General features: G+C 43.9%; 1 protein-coding gene across 19 annotated transcripts in view; it reads right to left on the reverse strand.

Annotated features, from left to right (window-relative positions):
• The window catches only part of FBXL20 (F-box and leucine rich repeat protein 20), a 172,991-nt gene that overhangs the window by 107,659 nt on the left and 45,950 nt on the right, over positions 1–19,382 (reverse strand). The gene's annotated exons all lie outside the window — the stretch shown is intronic.

Consider the following 19,382-nt stretch of genomic DNA (forward strand, 5'->3'; position numbering starts at 1 on the left):
AGCTCAGCTCCTGCAACTTCTGCTTCCCAGTTTCAAGCGACTCTCCTGCCTCAGTCTCCTGAGTAGCTGGGGTTACAGGTGCGTGCCACCATGGCCGGCTACTTTTTGTTTGTTTTTGAGACTGAGTCTCACTCTGTCACCCAGGCTGGAGTGCAGTGGTGCGATCTCGGCTCACCGCAACCTCTGCCGCCTGGGTTCAAGTGATTCTCCTGCCTCAGCCTCCCGAGTAGCTGGGATTACACAGGTGCCTGCCATGGCCCCCAGCTAATTTTTGTATTTTTAATACAGACGGGGGTTTCACCAACTTGGTCAGGCTGGTCTTCAACTCCTGACCTCGTGATCCACCTGCCTTGGCCCTTGGCCTCCCAAAGTGCTGAGATTGCAGGCAAGAGCCACCGTACCCAGCCAACATGTCCAAACTCTGTCTCTACCAAAAAACACAAAAAATTAACCATGCATAGTGGTGTGCGTCTGTGGTCCTAGCTACGTGGGAGGCTGAGGTGGGAGGATTGCCTGAGTCAGAGAAGTGGAGGTTGCAGTGCGCCGAGATCACACCACTGCATTCCAGACTCAGCGAGAGAGTGAGAACCCCTCTCCAAAAAAAAAAAAAAAAAAAAAAAAAGAAAAGGTTTACTGTTCAGCTCACATCACTATGGAGTGACTATTTTAATATGCCATTAAGAGAAGGTGACTCCCCAAACTTGGCTCACATTTACTTGTTCAAGGAGATGTTCAGAAATCTGGAATAGAAACTATTCTCTTTTGGCCGGGCACAGCGGCTCACACTTGTAATCCCAGAACTTTGGCAGGCTGAGATGGGTGGATCACCTGAGGTGAGGAGTTCGAGACCAGCCTGGCCAACATGGCGAAACCCCATCTCTACTAAAAATACAAAAAAATTACCTGGGTGTGGTGGCACACGTTTGTAGTACCAGTTGCTCGGGAGACTGAGGCATGAGAATCACTTGAACCCCAGGCTGCAGAGCTTGAAGTGAGCTGAGATGGCGCCCCTACACTCCAGCCTAGGTGACAGAGCAAGACTCCATCTCAGTAAAAATAAAAGTTAAAAAAGGAAAATATTCTCTTTCATGTTTATATATTGTGCAGAAAACCAATAGTGCTTCATAACTGCCACCATAGCATTCTTCATGCACTCAAGTGATCATTTAACAAAATAATCAAATTACTCACAATGGGTACTTTTATTTTTTTTATTTTTTTTTTTTTGAGACGGAGTCTCGCTCTGTCACCCAGGCTGGAGTGCGGTGGCCGGATCTCTGCTCACTGCAAGCTCCGCCTCCCGGGTTTACGCCATTCTCCTGGCTCAGCCTCCCGAGTAGCTGGGACTACAGGCGCCTGCCACCTCGCCCGGCTAGTTTTTTGTACTTTTTAGTAGAGACGGGGTTTCACCGTGTTAGCCAGGATGGTCTCGATCTCCTGACCTCGTGATCCGCCCGTCTCGGCCTCCCAAAGTGCTGGGATTACAGGCTTGAGCCACCGCGCCCGGCCCACAATGGGTACTTTTAATGAGAGCCACCATTTTTGCCACAAAGGAGATCATGACTATAAGCTTGTCTAGTAAGCTATATAAAAAATCAAATACCATACACAATCAAAAGCCCAATAAAAATGGCACATACACATGACCAAAGCTGAGAGAAATATGTTCCATCGCTGCTATTAAGTATTGCAGAAATTCCTCTTAAGGTCATGCAATAAACATTACTGAATACCCTATCAGGCACTTTTCTAGACAATGGGATAAAAAGAAAATAAGACACTATCTCTGTCCTTAAGAAGCTCTTGCACTACAATGAAGAAAACAAAAGCAAGCAAATAATTTACTAATTACTATAGATAGATGACAAGAGATATAAGAGAGAACAAAGAATGGCACAATGAATTCTACCTGGATGTGTATCTGAGTCTTAAAAGAAGGCCAGAAATCAGCTGGGAAAAATAAAATGGAGTCATACATGAAGATCCTGGTATCTCATGGAGATTCAAAGTAGAAGTAATGAAGAGAAAGCAGATATGGTAGGGAAGTCACAGATAAAATGCACTGCTCCTCAATCTCATTTAAAGAATAATTTTACTACTGATTTTTTTTTTGAGACAGAGTTTCACTCTATTGCCCAAGCTGGAGTGCAGCGGCACAATCTCAGCTCACTGCAACCTCCACCTCCCAGGTTCAAGCAATTCTCCTGCCTCAGCCTCCTGAGTAGCTGGGATTATGGGCCCCTGCCACCACACCTGGTTAATTTTTGTACTTTTAGTAGAGACGAGGTTTCACCATGTTGGCCAGGTTGGTTTCAAACTCCTGAGCTCAATGGATCCTCCCACCTCAGTGTCCCAAAGTGCTAGGATTACAGGTGTGAGCCACCGAGCCTGGCATAAGTATTTTCTAATGATTACAATAACCTACGTTCCAGATAAATGGAAAGCTCTGTGAGGGCAGGGAGCATGCCTGTTACGTCTGCCATATTTTCAGGGTTGTGCACAGAACCTGACACATGGCAGGAAATCAATAAATCTACCTCTGGGCAACATGGCAAAATCCTCTCTCTACAAAAACACAAAAATTAACCAGGCATTGGCTGCAAGTGGTAGCTCATGCCTGCAAGCCCAGCACTTTGGGAGGCCAAGGTGGGAGGATGGCTGGAGCTCAGGAGTTCAAAGACCAGCCTGGGCAATATAGTGAGATCTCATCTTGAAAAAAGATGTAAAAAGATTTATAAATAATAAATCAATCAGATGTGATGGTGTACACCTGTAGTCCCAGCTACTTAGGGGTGCTGAGGTGGGAGGATCACTTGAGCCCAGGAAGTCAACGATGCAGTGGAGCATGTTCACACCACTGCACTCCAGACTGGGCGACAGAGTGAGATCCTGTCTCAGAAAAAAAATAATAATAATAATAATAATGGTTTATTAAATGGATGGTGGGACTACACCATGAAGGAAACCTGTATACAGGTTAGAAATGTGAAACAACACCATAGGGAAGAGAATCCTAAAGACACTGAACTCTGGACTAGTAGCAAGGAAATAAAATTAGGAATCCATTAAAATTATGGTCCAAGTGAAAGATGATACAGGTCTCTGTAAGATTAACAGGGACAGTGAAATGAAAAGAAACTGGAACAAAGATTGTTAAAAAAGCAACAATACTTTGTAACAAAAAGTTCAATCATTTAACAGGTTTCAGTGCAACAGACAGACTACTAGAAATGCTAGTGACTGACAATTATATATTTTTCATTATACTTTAAGTTACAGGGTACATGTGCACAACGTGCAGGTTTGTTACATATGTATACATGTGCCATGTTGGTGTGCTGCACCCCTTAACTCGTTAACTCGTCATTTACATTAGGTGTATCTCCTAATGCTATCCCTCCCCTCTCCCCACATCCCACGACAGGCCCCGGTGTGTGATGTTCCCCACTCTGTGTCCAAGTGTTCTCATTGTTCAATTCCCGCCTATGAGTGAGAACATGTGGTGTTTGGTTTTCTGTCCTTGTGATAGTTTGCTCAGAATGATGGTTTCCAGCTTCAAACACATGTGTGTATGTGTCTTTATAGCAGCATGATTTATAATCCTTTGGGTATATGCCCAGTAATGGGATGGCTGGGTCAAATGGTATTTCTACTTTTAGATCCTTGAGGAATCACCACACTGTCTTCCACAATGGCTGAACTAGTTTACAGTCCCATCAACAGTGTAAAAGTGTTCCTATTGCTCCACATCCTCTCCAGCACCTGTTGTTTCCTGACTTTTTAATGATAGCCATTCTAACTGGTGTGAGATGGTATCTCATTGTGGTTTTGATTTGCATTTCTCTGATGGCCAGTGATGATGAGCATTTTTTCATGTGTCTGTTGGCTGCATAAATGTCTTCTTTTGAGACGTGTCTGTTCATATCCTTTGCCCACTTTTTGATGGTTTTTTTTTCTTGTAGATTCTGGATATTAAGTTCTTTGTAGATTCTGGATATTAGCCCTTTGTCAGATGAGTAGATTGTAAAAATTTTCTCCCATTCTGTAGGTTGCCTGTTCACTCTGATGGTAGTTTCCTTTGCTGTGCAGAAGCTCTTTAGTTTAATTAGATCCCATTGGTCAATTTTGGCTTTTGTTGCCATTGCTTTTGGTGTTTTAGTCATGAAGTCCTTGCCCATGCTTATGTCCTGAATGGTACCTGCCTAGGTTTTATTCTAGGGTTTTTATGGTTTTAGGTCTAGCATTTAAGTCTTTAATCCATCTTGAATCAATTTTTGTATAAGGTGTAAGGAAGGGATCCAGTTTCAGCTTTCTACATATGGCTAGCCAGTTTTCCCAGCCCATTAAATAGGGAATCCTTTCCCCATTTCTTGATTTTGTCAGGTTTGACAATTACATTTTTTAGGAGAAAAAAAAAAACCAATCCCTCCTCAGAAGGCAGTCTTTCAAAACTAAACCATTACATTTCTCTCTAAACAAGGTTGGGTTTGTCTTTTTTATTGTTTATTTCTTGGTAGAGAGAGAGTCTCACAGGGCACATGTTCTCAGGATCTCCTGAGGGCTGTGTCACACACACACACAAAAGGTGGCGTCTCAGCCGAGCGCAGCGTCTTGGCCGAGCGCAGCGGCTCACGCCTGTAATCCCAGCACTTTGGGAGTCCAAGGCAGGTGGGATCACGAAGTCAAGAGATCGAGACCATCCTGGTCAACATGGTGAAAGCTAGTCTCTACTAAAAATACAAAAATTAGCTGGGAATGGTGACACACACCTGTAGTCCCAGCTACTCGGGAGGCTGAGGCAGGAGAATCCCTTGAACCTGGGAGCGGAGGCTGCAGTGAGCCGAGATCATGCCACTGCAGTCCAGCCTGGCGACAGAGTGAGATTCCGTCTCCAAAAAAAAAAAAAAAAGATGGAGTCTCACTATGTTGACCAAGCTGGTCTGAAACTCCTGGCCTCAAAGTGATCTTCCTGCCTCAGCCTCCCAAAGTGTTGGGATTACATAAGTGAGCCACTGTGCCCAGTCAGGTTCTTCTAATGTTCTTAAATAACATGGTTTCGAAGATACTGTATCGCTATGGTCATTATTCTTTGGGTGCACTCACAGGCACTAATACACAAAGTTGTAATGTGTTTACATGTTCTTACTTTTGAGACAAGGTCTCACTCTGTTGCCCAGGTTGGAGTACAGTGCTCCTATCATAGATGACTGCAGCCTTGACCTCCGGACTCAAACAATACTCCCCCTTCTGCCTCCTGAGTAGCTAGGACTACAGAAATGTGCTACGCTTAATTTTTGTATTTATTGTAGAGACGGGATCTCACTATGTTGCCCAAGCTAGTCTTGAACGCCTGAGCTCAACAGATCCTCCTGCCTCAGCCTCTCGAATTGCTGGGATTAGGCTGGGCACAGCAGTTCATGCCTGTAATCCCAGCACTTTGGGAGGCTGAGGCCAGCAGATCACTTGAGGTCATGAGTTTGAAACATCCTGGCCAACATGATGAAACCTCATCTCTACTAAAAATACAAAAATTAGCCAGGCATGGTGGTGGGTGCCTATAATCCCAGATACTTGGGAGGCTGAAGCAGGAGAATCATTTGAACCCGGGAGATGGAGGTTGCAGTGAGCTGAGATCAGGCCACTGCACTCCAGCCTGGGGAACACAGCGAGACTGTCTCAAAAAAAACAAACAAAACAAAACAAAACAAAAAACAAAGGCTGGGATTACAGGTGCAAGCCACCATGCCTGGTCAGAATTTTCCATAGTGGTGTCATGTTAGCACTCAAATTATTTCAGATTTTGGGCTGAGTCAGGTGACTCGTGCCTATAATCCCTGTACCTTGGGAAGTTGAGGCAGGAGGATAGCTTGAGACCAAGAGGTCAAGGATGCATCAAGCAGTGGTTGCACAACTGCTCCAGCCTGGACAAAACTGTGAGACCCCACCTCCGGGGGAAAAAAAAAAAGAAAATTCCATATCTAACCTCTTGTGATAAGTCACAGTCAAGATGCACTCGAGGCCAGGCATAGTGGCTCACGCCTATAATCCCAGCACTTTGGGAGGCTGAGGCAGGCGGATCACGAGGTCAGGAGATCGAGACCATCCTGGCTAACACAGTGAAACCACGTCTCTACTAAAAATACAAAAAATTAGCTGGGCATGGTGGCTAGCGCCTATAGTCCCAGCTACTCAGGAGGCTGAGGCAGGAGAACGGCATGAACTCGAGAGGCGGAGCTTGCAGTGAGCTGAGATTGTGCCACTGCACTCCAGCCTGGGCGACAGAGCGAGACTCCATCTCAAAAAAAAAAAAAAGATGCAGTCAAAACTTTGTTTCATGCACAAAAAATTATTTTAAATATTCTATCAAACACTCAATCTACTAGGACTATGTCCAACCCAAATCCACAAAAAGTAAAACTTAATCATTTTAATTTTAGAAAACAAAGTTTTAAATGCCGCATCTCACCTAATAAGGCACTATGTTCACTTGAATATACATAATAATGGAAAATAAAAAAACGTTATATGTTGTTCACACGACTTCTACAATTTCACATATAAAACAAAGAAGCGTCAGGCATGGTAGCTCACACCTGTAACTTTAGGAGGACAAGGCGGGCGGATCAACTGAGGCCAGGAGTTCGAGACCAGCTGACCAACATGGAGACATCCCGTCTCTACTAAAAATACAAAATTAGCGAGGCGTGGTGGTGCATGCCTGTAATCCCAGCTACTTGGGAGGCAGAGGCAGGAGAATCGCTTGAACCTGGGAGGCAGAGGTTGCAGTGAGTGGAGATCATGCCATGGCACTCCAGCCTGGGCAACAGAGCTAGACTCCTTCTCGAAAACAAAAACAAAAAAAGAAGCAAAAAAAAAAAAAAAAAATCACAACAGTTAATTTCCTCCCTTGCTTTGGTCTATATAAACTAAGAATGCTGCTGCCTCTGTAGGAGCATTAAAGTGAAGGGAAAAAGAAACAGCACCCTGGAACCATTTGGGAAATGCCATTATGTGTAAGACATCTGTCCAGATTGGTATTTCCCTCCCCTTTCTTCTGCACGTAAGTATCCTAACTCCAGCTTTGTAAGAAAGAACCAGATTAGTGGTTAAGAAGGGATGGTCCCCTGAGCATGAGTATCAGCATCAACCCGGAACTTAAAGAATTGAAAATTCTCAGGATTTTCCCTACACCTGTAGAATCAAAGACTGGGGGTAGGTGGACAGGACAGAAAGCGGGGCAATCTCTATTTTAACAAGACCTCTATGTGATACCGATGTACCCTAAAGTTTAAGAACCAATAGATCAGATGAAGTAGATTCAGGATCTCAGGAGAAAATAACACATAACCAGAATATTATCCCTTGAAGTGACACAGCAATAGACATTAGAAAATAATCCTAAAGCCAGGCACAGTGGCTCACACCTGTAATCCCAGCACTTTGGGAGGCCGAGGTGGGCAGATCACATGAGGTCAGGAGTTCGAGACCAGCCTGGCTAACATGGTGAAACCCCGTATCTACTAAAAATACAAAAAATTAGCAGGACGTGGTGGTGCGCGCCTGTAATCCCAGCTACTCAGGAGGCTGAGACAGGAGAATTGTTCGAACCCGGGAGGCAGAGGTTGCAGTGAGCTGAGATCATTGCACTCCAGCCTGGACAATGAGAAACTCTGTCTCACAAAATAATAATAATAATAATAATAATAATCATCATCATCATCATCATCATCCAGCCGGGCGCGGTGGCTCAAGCCTGTAATCCCAGCACTTTGGGAGGCCGAGACGGGCGGATCACAAGGTCAGGAGATCGAGACCATCCTGGCTAACACGGTGAAACCCCGTCTCTACTAAAAAATACAAAAAAAAACTAGCCGGGAGAGGTGGCGGGCGCCTGTAGTCCCAGCTACTCAGGAGGCTGAGGCAGGAGGATGGCGTGAACCCAGGAGGCGGAGCTTGCAGTGAGCTGAGATCCGGCCATTGCACTCTAGCCTGGGTGACAGAGCAAGACTCCGTCTGAAAAAAAAAAAAAAATAATAATAATAATAATAATCCTAAAAGTAGACACAATAACACTAGATGTTTTCTAGGAAACCCAAATGGTTTCTGCTCCTGTTCATGCTATTGTTTATAAAACAAATATTTCACAAAAGCAATAGAATATGTGTTTTACATATTTTACTATTTTATATTTCAGTTGAATCCAAACTCTAGGTTTCTCATTCAAAAATATAAAAGGAGTCAAAACAATTTAGATCAAGGCTATAACAAATTACAACAATCTTGTGAAGGATTTTCAATGTAACAGTTGTAGAGGAAATAACTACTCAAATGTTTAACATTCTTAGGTGTAATCTGGTTTTATATTAACACTGGACGTATCATGATATATTTCTGTAATCTATCTATAAACAATTACAAGGAAGCAATCAGCGGAAAAACATGGGAGTAACTAGATTCTTCTCTTCTTATTGTTTCAAAGGACAGTATCACCTAAACATGCAAGCAGACACTGCAATAGCCATGACTTCTAGAGGTAGAATGTTCTTAAATATATTGGTTTTTAGATTTCTAGGGGTAGAATGTTCTTAAATATATTGGTTTTTAAAAAGTGAAGCAACGTGGTTTGTATACAATAATATACTGTTGATTTATATAAAATTATAGTTGTTTTTCTATAACTTACATAGCTGAGGAAACAACTTTGAAGCCACTTGTTCCAATTTAGAATTATATCATCTAATAGAATTACTGAATATTAACAGCTTGTATGTGTGTGCGCGCACGCACGCATATTATTTTTGCCTTTCCTATCAGTTTTTAAATCTCAGTTTGACGTATTCGAGGGATCTGTTTACTAACATAATACATTTAATTTAAATGCTTAGTAAATAAACAGGACCCAAGAAACCACTTCAGGAGGCTCTAAAACCAGCGGTTGGATGGAAAAGGGCCGACAGGTTGAACAAAGAAACTAGGAAAGAGCCAGACGCAGTGGTGTGTGCCAGTAGTCCCAGCTACTTGGTAGGCTGAAGGGGAGTATCACTTGATCCCAGGAGTTCAAGTCCGGCCTGGGCAAGATAACGAGACCCCATGTCTGAAAAAATACATTAAAAAAAATAGGAAAGAAATGGCCAAGCACAGTGGCTCACATCTGTAATCCCAGCACTTTCGGAGGCTGAGGCAGGCGGATCACTTGAGCTCAGGAGTTGACCAGACTGGCCAACATGGTGAAACCCCGTCTCTACTAAAAAATACAAAAATCAGCCCGGTGTGGTAGCGTGTACCTGTAGTCCCAACTGCTTGGGAGGCTGAGGCATGAGAATCGCTTGAACCCAGGAGGCAGAGGTTGCAGTGAGCCGAGATCGCGCCACTGAGCTCCAGCCTGGGCAACAGAATGAAACTGTCTCAAACAAAAAAAAAAAAAGAAAGAAATACTTGTTCAACAGTGACCCCTACTGCTTAAATTAAATCTACCAAGTACTAAAGTAGATTTAAATTAAATCTACCAGTACTAAAGTAGATTTAATTTAAATTAAATCTACCAAGTATAAGATCTGACCTATAATTATTCAAGCTTTACAGATTATATACAGAATTCCCAATTTTTAGCCAGCACATGGCTGTGTGGGAAGACTATTCCCCTTGCAGCTAGGCATGATTCAGTGAGTCTTGACCAGCAGGTTGTAAGAAAAAGTGCTATGTACAATTTCAAGAGAGTACTTAAAGAGAGAGGGTATGTCCTTTTTCTTTCTCCCTTTCTTAATTCTGCTGCTTAGAATAGGATTAGGATGCCTGGAACTGCATCTTGTATCATGAAGTTGAAGGCCACAGTTTCAAAGACAAGCAGAAAACTATAAAAAGTCTGCAGATGATTGCAGGGATACCATGCCAGCAAAAACTGTCTACATCTGGACTTCATGAGAGAAAATAAAACATAAATATTTAAGCCAATTTTAATTTGGGTCTCTGACATATGCAGCTAAACTTACTAATACATAGGCAGCTAAACTTACTAAAATATATGCAGCTAAACTTACTAAATCCCCCCTTATCAGTAGTTTTCCTTTCTACGGTCCATGGTCAGCCACAGTCTGAAAACAGGTTAAAGAGACATTCACACAACTTTATTACAGTATAGTGTTACAATTGTTCTATTTTATTATTTTTGTTAATCTCTTACTGTGCCTAATTTATAAAGCATACCTTATTATAGGTATATAAGTATAGAAAAAAATAATAGTATATATAGGGTTCTATACTATATGCAATTTTAGGCTTCCACCAGGGGTCTTGGAACATATTCCCCATGGATAAGGGAGACTACCATACTTTTTTAATTTTTTTATTTTTTTGAGACAGAGTCTCGCTCTGTCACCAGGCTGGAGTGCAGTGGCGCGATTTCGGCTCACTGCAACCTCCGCCTCCCAGATTCAAGCGATTATCCTGCCTCAGCCTCCCAAGTAGCTGGGATTACAGACAAGCGCCACCACACCCAGCTAAATTTTGTAGTTTTAGTAGACACGGGGTTTCATCATGTTGGCCAGGATGGTCTCGATCTCTTGACCTCATGATCCACCCGCCTCGGCCTCCCAAAGTGCTGGGGTTACAGGCGTGAGCCACTGCGCCCGGCCTATTTTTATCTTAAAAATGTTTCATTTTTCAAGATGATGAGTTCTGAAGATTTCTTGTACAACACTGTGAATGTACTTAACACTACTGAACTGTGTAATGTACATTTAAAAACAGTTAAGATGGTAAATATTATGTTACGTGTATTTTACCACAGAAATTTTAAAGGCACAAGTATTTTCGCATTCTAGCATCTGTGAAATCAGGATCCATCTTACAATTAAAAATCAAAAGCATCTGTGTATAAAATAATGTTCTAGTTTATAATTCACGGCATCTTTTATTTAATGATATATAGTGAAGTCTAACCAACAGGGGGAAAACAAGTAAGATAGCACCTGAGGACCATTTGCTTCTCCTCAAACAAGCTCTTGCTTTTTTGTTCATGCTATTTTCTTTAGAGTACCTGTGCAATGAAACCTGACTACTCCGTCAATACAAAGAGATTAATGTCCACTGCACTTACTACCTATTCCATGATGTCTTTCTCAATCTCGTTAACTGGATGTGACTGTTCCTTCTCCTATGAAACCTCATCCCAAAGCTCAGAATACCAGTTCTACGTTGGTGTTACCAGACTGCAAGCTCTGAGAGGAAAGGGACCTTGTCTGTTTTGTCACCACAATATAGTCAGCAACCCACACAGTGCCTAGGAATCGCTGAATCAATGAATGTTATTTATATGTCAGGAATCTGGAAGTACTCTAATCCCTCCCCTCTTTTTGACTATAAATTCCTAAGCAGCCTTTTGTGGCTTTTTCACGATGTATCTCTATAGCAGACTGCCTTGCAAAAAAATGCAATAAAAATACTTAATACACTGAATGTTACCCAATCAGCAAATACGATATGAATGATAGCACAACAGACAGACTGAATTATACTACAACAAATAAAATATCAATTAAAATATTTGAAAAAACAAAACTTTGGAGATCCAGATTATAGTCCATTTATTTCAAGGGATGTTCACCACATAAAATTTCTTGGTTTTTTTGTTCGTTTGTTTTTGAGACAGAGTTTTGCTCTTGTTGTCCAGGCTGGAGTGCAATGGCACAATCTCAGCTCACTAGAACCTCTGCCTCCCTGGTTAAAGTGATTCTCCTGCCTCAGTCTCCCAAGTAGCTGGGATTACAGGAATGCGCCACCACGCCCAGCTAATTTTTTATTTTTAGTAGAGGCGGCGTTTCACCATGTTGGTCAGGCTGGTCTCTAACTCCTGACCTCAAGTGATCCACCTGCCTCAGCCTCCCAAAGTGCAGGGATTACAGGCGTGAGCCACCAAGCCCGGCCTAAAATTTCTTGTTTAAAAAACACTGTGGCCAGGCGTGGTGGCTCACGCCTGTAATCCCAGTACTTTGGGAGGCTGAGGTAGGTGGACTGTTTGAGTCCCTAAGTTTGAGACCAGCCTCCCAAAGTGCTGGGATCACAGGCATGAGCCACCACACCTGGCCTTCTTCATATATTTTGAATAGCCCTTTATATAAATCATTTGATTATTTGATTTGCAAATACTTTCTTCCATGTCACCCAGACTGTGTTTTCTACTTCTTCTTTTTTTTTTTTTTTTTGAGACAGAGTCTTGCTCTGTGGCCCAGGTTGGAGTGCAGTGGCCGGATCTCGGCTCACTGCAAGCTCCGCCTCCCGGGTTCACACCATTCTCCTGCCTCAGCCTCCTGAGTAGCTGGGACTACAGGTGCCTGCCACCTCACCCGGCTAGTTTTTTGTATTTTTTAGTAGAGACGGGGTTTCACCGTGTTAGCCAGGATGGTCTTGATCTCCTGACCTCATGATCCGCCCATCTCGGCCTCCCAAAGTGCTGGGATTACAGGCTTGAGCCACCGCACCCGGCCCCCGTTTTCTACTTCTTAATGGTGTCTTTTGATACACTAATGTTTTCAATTTTGATAAAGTGCAATTTTTTTTCTTGATGTGTCATGCTTTTGATGTCATATACAAGAACTCCTGGGCCAGGCACGGTGGCTCATGCCTGTACTCCCAGCAATTTGGGAGGCCAAGGAGGGGTAGATCACCTGAGGTCAGGAGTTCGAGACCAGCCTGGCCACATGGTGGAACCCCGTCTCTACTAAAAATACAAAAATTAGCTGGGCGTGGTGGCAGGCGCCTGTAATCCCAGCTACTCGGGAGGCTGAGGCAGGAGAATCGATTGAACCCAGGAGGCAGAGGTTGCAGTGAGCTGAGACTGTGCCATTGCACTCCAGCCTGGGGTACAAGAGCGAGACTTTGTCTCCAAAAACAAAAAACAAACAAAAAAACTCCTTTGCCTTTGCCTAATCCAATTTCATAAAAATTTTCTCCTATATTTTAGAAGTTTTGGCCAGGTGGGGTGGCTCACGCCTGTAATCCCAGCACTTTGGGAGGCCAAGGCGGGCAGATCACGAGGTCAGGAGTTCGAGACCAGCCTGGCCAATATGGTGAAACCCTGTCTCTACTAAATATACAAAAATTAGCCAGGCATGGTGGCATGCGCCTGTAATCCCCAGCTACTTGGTAGGCTGAGGCAGGAGAATCATTTGAACCCAGGAGGCAGAGGTTGCGGTGAGCTGAGATCGTGCCACTGCACTCCAGCCTGGGTGACAGAGTGAGACTCCATCTCAAAAAAAGAAAAAAAATGTTTTATGGTTTTAGCTTATACGCTTAAGTCTAAGATTCATTTTGAGTTAATTATTGTATGTGGTATGAGGTGAGAGCACAACTTCATCTGGTCTGCATGTATATAATGCAATTGTTTCACCACCATTTGTTTTGTTTTGAGACAAGGTTTCACTCTGTCACTGAGGCTGGAGTATAGTGGCACTATCATGGCTCACTGCAGCCTCGACTTCTTGGGCTCAAATGATCATCCCAACTCAGCCCCCTAACAAGTGGCTGGGACTACAGGTACATGTCACCATGCTCAGCTATCTTGTCTATATTTTATGGAGAAGGGGTTTCGTCATGTTGCCTAGGATAGTCTTGAACTCCTTGACTCAAGCAATCTGTCTGCCTTGGCCTCCCAGGCGGCTAGGATTACAGGCATGAGCCCTTGCACTCGGCCTACATTTGCGTTTGTTTTGAGACAGGGTATCACTCTGTCACCCAGGGTGGAGTGCAGTGGTGCGATCACCTCTCATTGCAGCCTTGACCTCCCAGGCTCAAGCAGTTCTCCCACCTCAGCCTCCTGAGAAGCTGGAACTACAGGTGTGTGCCACCACGTATGGCTTTTTTTTTTTTTTTTTTTAATTTTCTAGTAGAGACAAGGTCTAACTATGTTGCCCAGGCTAGTCTTAAACTCCTAAACTCAAGCGCTCCTCCCACCTTGGCCTCCCACAGTGCTGGGATTACAGGCGTGAGCTATTGCACCTAGTCCCATTTCAAACAGTCTTTAAAGCAAATGGGGCTGGGTGCGATGGCTCATGCCGGCAATCCTAGCACTTTGGGAGGCCAAGGCAGGTGGATCACCGAGGTTGGGAGTCCGAGACCAGCCTGATCAACATGGAGTAACCCATCTCTACTAAAAATACAAAATTAGCCGGGCGTGGTGCTGCATGCCTGTAATCCCAGCTACTAGAGAGGCTGAGGCAGGAGAATCACTTGAACCCAGGAGGAGGAGGTTGCGGTGAGCCGAGTTCATGCCTCTACACTCCAACCTAGGCAACAAGAGTGAAACTCTGTCTCAAAAAAAAAAAAAAGACAATTTTTTGCCCAACTGAATTGCTTTAGTACCTTAATCAACTATCACTTGACCATAAATGTCGGCATTATTTCTAGATTCTCAATACTGTTCCATTAATCTATACATATATCTTTATGTCAACAATTCACTGTCACTGTTAGACATGTCTCTCATTCTATATGCTTTCTCTGTCTCATATCTTTTGTTCTTCTGTTCCTTTTATATTGCCTTCTCGTATCTTAAACAGTTTTATAATTATCGTCTTATGAGAAATCCCCTTTTTTCTGAGACAGTGTCTTAGTGTCTTACTATGTCACCCAGGCTAGAGTGGGTTGGCACAAACATAGCTCACTACAACCTCCAACTTCTGGGGCTCAAGCAAAGCTGCCTCAGTCTCCCAACGTGTTGCGATTACAGGAGTCACCATGCCCAGCTGGCAAATGCCTTTGATTCAGTTAAGATAATAAAAGAAACATTTATTGTCGTTCATATTTACCTCTGAAATTAACTTCTGCTCTTCTTTTTCTTCAAGTTACCATCTGGTACCATATCGTTTCAGCTTGAGGGACTTCCTTTAGTAAGGCAAGCCTGCTAAAAAATTCTCTCAGTATTTGCTTATCTGGAAACGTTTTTATTTTGCCTCAACTTTTGAACAAAGTATTAGTTCAGGTTTTCCAGAGAAACAGAAACAATCACATATATATAAACTCTTCTCATATATATATGCATATATATATATATGAAGAGATTTATTATAAGAACTGGCTCACAAAAAGCTTATAGTGTAATCCAGTCAGAGTCCAAAGGCCTAAGAATCAGAGGTGGAGGTGAGGCAGTATTACCAGCGTCCAAATGCCAGAACAGTGGCTCTGATGTCCCAGGAAAAGAGAAAAAGAACGTCTCAGCTCAAGGAGAGGCAGTATTTTCCCTTCCTCCACCTTTTTGTTTTTATTCAGGCCCTCAGCTGATTGGATGATGCTGGCCCACACTGGTGAGGGCTGATCTTTCTTTACTCAATCTACTGATTTAAATACTAACCTCTTCCAGAAACACCCTCACAGACACACCCAGAAATAATGTTTTACTAGCTATCCAGGCATCCCTTAGCCTTCTCAAGATGGCATATAAGGCCGGGAGCAGTGGCTCACGCTGTAATCCTAGCACTTTGGGAGGCTGAGGCAGATGGATCACTTGAAGTTAGTAGTTTGAGACTGTCAGGCCTCTGAGCCTAAGCTAAGCCATCATATCCCCAGTGACCTGCACGTATACATCCAGATGCCTGAAGCAACTGAAGATCCACAGAAGTGAAAATAGCTTAACTGATGACATTTCACCATTGATATTTGTTTCTACCCCACCCTAACTGATCAATGTTCTTTATAATCTCCCCCACCCTTAAGAAGTTTCTTTGTAATTCTCCCCACCCTTGAGAATGTACTTTGTGAGATCCACCCCCTACCCCCAAAACCTTGCTTTCAACTCCACCACCTATCCCAAAATCTGTAAGAACTCATGATAATCCCAGCACCTTTGCTGACTCCTTTTTTGGATTCAGCCCACCTGCAGGTGAAATAAACAGCCATGTTGCTCACACAAAGCCCGTTTGGTGATCTCTTCACGTGGACATGTGAAACATTTGGTGCCGAAGACCGCCGAAGACCCGGGTCAGGCGGACTCCGGGAGACCAGTCCGCTGTCCTCATCCTCACTCCGTGAAGAGATCCACCTACGACCTAGGGTCCTCAGACCAACCAGTCCAAGGAACATCTCACCCATTTTAAATCGGGTAAGCGGCCTCTCTTTACTCTCTTCTCCAACCTCTCTCATTATCCCTCAACCTCTTTCTCTCTCCTTTCCATCTTGGTGCCACCCTTCAATCTCTCCCTTCTCTTAATTTCAATTCCTTTCATTTTCTGGTAGAGACAAAGGAGACACGTTTTATCCATGGACCCAAAACTCCGGTGCCAGTCATGGACTCGGGAAGGCAGCCTTACCTTGGTGTTTAATCATTACGGGGATGCCTCTCTTGATTATTCACCCACGTTCCACTGGTGTCTCATCTCCGCGGGGACGCCTGCCTTGATCATTCACCCATGTTCCCTTGGTGGCAAGTCAATTGTGGGGATGCCTGCTTTGGCTGCTCACCCACGTTGCAATCCAGGACTGCTCCCCACCCCCTTCTCCGTGTTTCTACCCTTCTCTTTAAACTTGCCTCCTTCACTACGGGCAACCTTCCACCCTCCATTCCTCCTTCTTCTCCCTTAGCCTGTGTTCTCAAGAACTTAAAACCTCTTCAGCTCTCGCCTGACCTAAAATGTAAGCATCTTATTTTCTTCTGCAATACTGCTTGGCCCCAGTACAAACTCGATGGTAGTTCCAAGTGGCCAGAGAATGGCACTTTTGATTTGTCTATTCTACAAGATCTAGATAATTTTTGTTGAAAAATGGGCAAATGGTCTGAAGTGCCTGACATCCAGGCATTTTTTTACACATTGGTCCCTCCCTAGTCTCTGCTCCCAGTGAGACTCATCCCAAATCTTTCTTCTTTCTCTCCTGTCTGTTCCTTCAGTCTCCACCCCAAGCTCTGAGTCCTTTGAATCCTTCTTTTCTACGGACTCATCTCACCTTTCCCCTTCTTCCCAGGCTGCTCCTCGCCAGGTCAAGCCAGGTTCCAATTCTTCCTTAGCCTCTGCTCCCCCACTCTATAATCCTTCTATCATCTCCCCTCCTCACACCTGGTCTGGCTTACAGTTTCGTTCTGCGACTAGCCCTCCCCTGCCTGCCCAATAATTTCCTCTTAGAGAGGTGGCTGGAGCTGAAGGCATAGTCAGGGTACATGTGCCTTTTTCTCTAACAGACCTCTCCCAAATCAGCCAGCGTTTAGGCTCTTTCTCATCAGACCCCACTAAATATATACAGGAATTCCGATATCTAACTCTGTCCTACAATTTAATCTGGAGTGACTTAAATGTCATCCTAACTTCTACCCTCTCCCCAGATGAACGGGAAAGTTTTTTCTCTAGCCCAATCTCATGCCGATAACCGCCGGCTTCATGAGCCAGACCTCCAGAAAAGCATTAGAGCAGTTCCCCAGGAAGATCCCCAACGGAACTATCAGGCAGATTCCCCAGGTATAGCTAGGCGAGATTACATGGTTTCCTGCCTAGTTGAAGCGCTTAAAAAGGCAGCTTACAAAGCTGTTAATTATGACAAACTTAAAGAAACTACTCAAGGTAAAGAACCCAGCCCAGTTCATGGCCCGCTTAGCAGCAATCTTTAGACGCTTTACCACCCTAGACCCAGAGGGGCCAGAAGGCCATCTTATTCTCAACATGCATTTTATTATCCAATCCCCTCCGGGCATTAGAAAAAGCTCCAAAAATTCGATTCCAGCTCTCAAACCCCACAACAAAAATTCGATTCCAGCTCTCAAACCCCACAACACGACTTAATTAACTTCACCTTCAAGGTGTACAATAATAAACAGCCACGTTGCTCACACAAAGCCTGTTTGGTGATCTCTTCACACGGACATGTGAAACAGAGACCAGCCTGGCCAACATGGCGAAACCCTGTCTCTTCTAAAAATACAAAGATTATCCGGGCGTGGTGGCGTACACCTGTAATCCCAGCTACTCGGAGGCTGAGGTAGGAGAATCACTTTAACCAGGGAGGCAGAGGTTGCAGTGAGCCAAGATCATGCCACTGCACTCCAGCCTGGGCAACAGAGTGAGACTCCGTCTCCAAAAAAAAAAAAAAAAACCTAAAAAACAAAAAAACCCCACCTCTCAGTAGTAACAATATCAACACTATCAACAGAATGAAAAGACAACCTACACATTAGGAGAAAATACTTGCAAATATCTATCTAAGGAGTTAATACTCAAAGTATATAAAGAAATCCTACAAACTGAAAAACAAAAAAAAATCCAACTAAAAAATGGGCAAAAGGCTTGAATATTCAGACATTTCTCCCAAGAAAATACACAAGGGACCAATAAGCACGTGAAAAGATGCTCAACATCACTAATCATTACAAAAATGCAAATCAAAACCACAAGATAGCACTTCATAATCATTAGGAAGGCCATTTTCTAAAACAAAAAATCTGGCAAGGCGCAGGGGCTCACGCCTATAATCCCACCACACCACTTTGGGAGGCTGCTGAGGCGGACTGATTGCCTGAGCTCAGGAGTTTGAAACCAGCCTGGCCAACCCCATCTCTACAAAAAAAAATATAAAATATTAGCATGGTGGCACGCATTTGTACCTGTAGTCCCAGCTACTTGGGAAACTGAGGCAGGAAAATGGCTTGAGTCCAAGAGGTGGAGGTTGCAGTGAGCCAAGATTATGCAACTTCACTCCAGCCTGAGCCTGGGTGACACAGCAAGATCCTGTCTCAAAAACAAACAACAGAGGGGGGCCTGTAATCCCAGTACTTTGGGAGGCCAAGATCACGAGGTCAGGAGTTCAAGACCAGCCTGACCAACACGGTGAAACTCTGTCTTTACTAAAAATACAAAAATTAGCTAGGCGTGGTGGCACACACTTGTAATCTCAGCTAATCCCAGCTACTCGGGAAGCTGAGGCAGGAGAATTGCTTGAACCCGGGAGGCAGAGGCTGCAGTGAGCCCAGACCAGGCAACTGCACTCCGGCAAGAGTGAGACTCCATTTTGGGAAAAAAAAAAAAAACAGAAAGTAACAAGTGTTGGTGAGAATGTTTCATAATAATGTGAATGTACTTAATGTCACTGAACTCTACACTTAAAATTGCTTTACATGGTACATCTTATGTGTATATATATACATATTTTTTTGAGATGGAGTCTCGCTCTGTCGCCCAGGCTGTAGTGCAGTGGCGCGATCTCTGCTCACTGCAAGCTCCGCCTCCTGGGTTTACGCCATTCTCCTGCCTCAGCCTCCCAAGTAGCTGGGACTACAGGTGCCCACCACCTCGCCCAGCTAGTTTTTTGTATTTTTTAGTAGAGATGGGGTTTCACCGTCTTAGCCAGGATGGTCTCGATCTCCTGACCTCGTGATCCGCCCGTCTTAGCCTCCCAAAGTGCTGGGATTACAG

The sequence above is a fragment of the Macaca fascicularis genome, chromosome 16 (genome assembly GCF_037993035.2).
Source record: "Macaca fascicularis isolate 582-1 chromosome 16, T2T-MFA8v1.1".
Taxonomy (NCBI): Eukaryota; Metazoa; Chordata; class Mammalia; order Primates; family Cercopithecidae; genus Macaca; species Macaca fascicularis.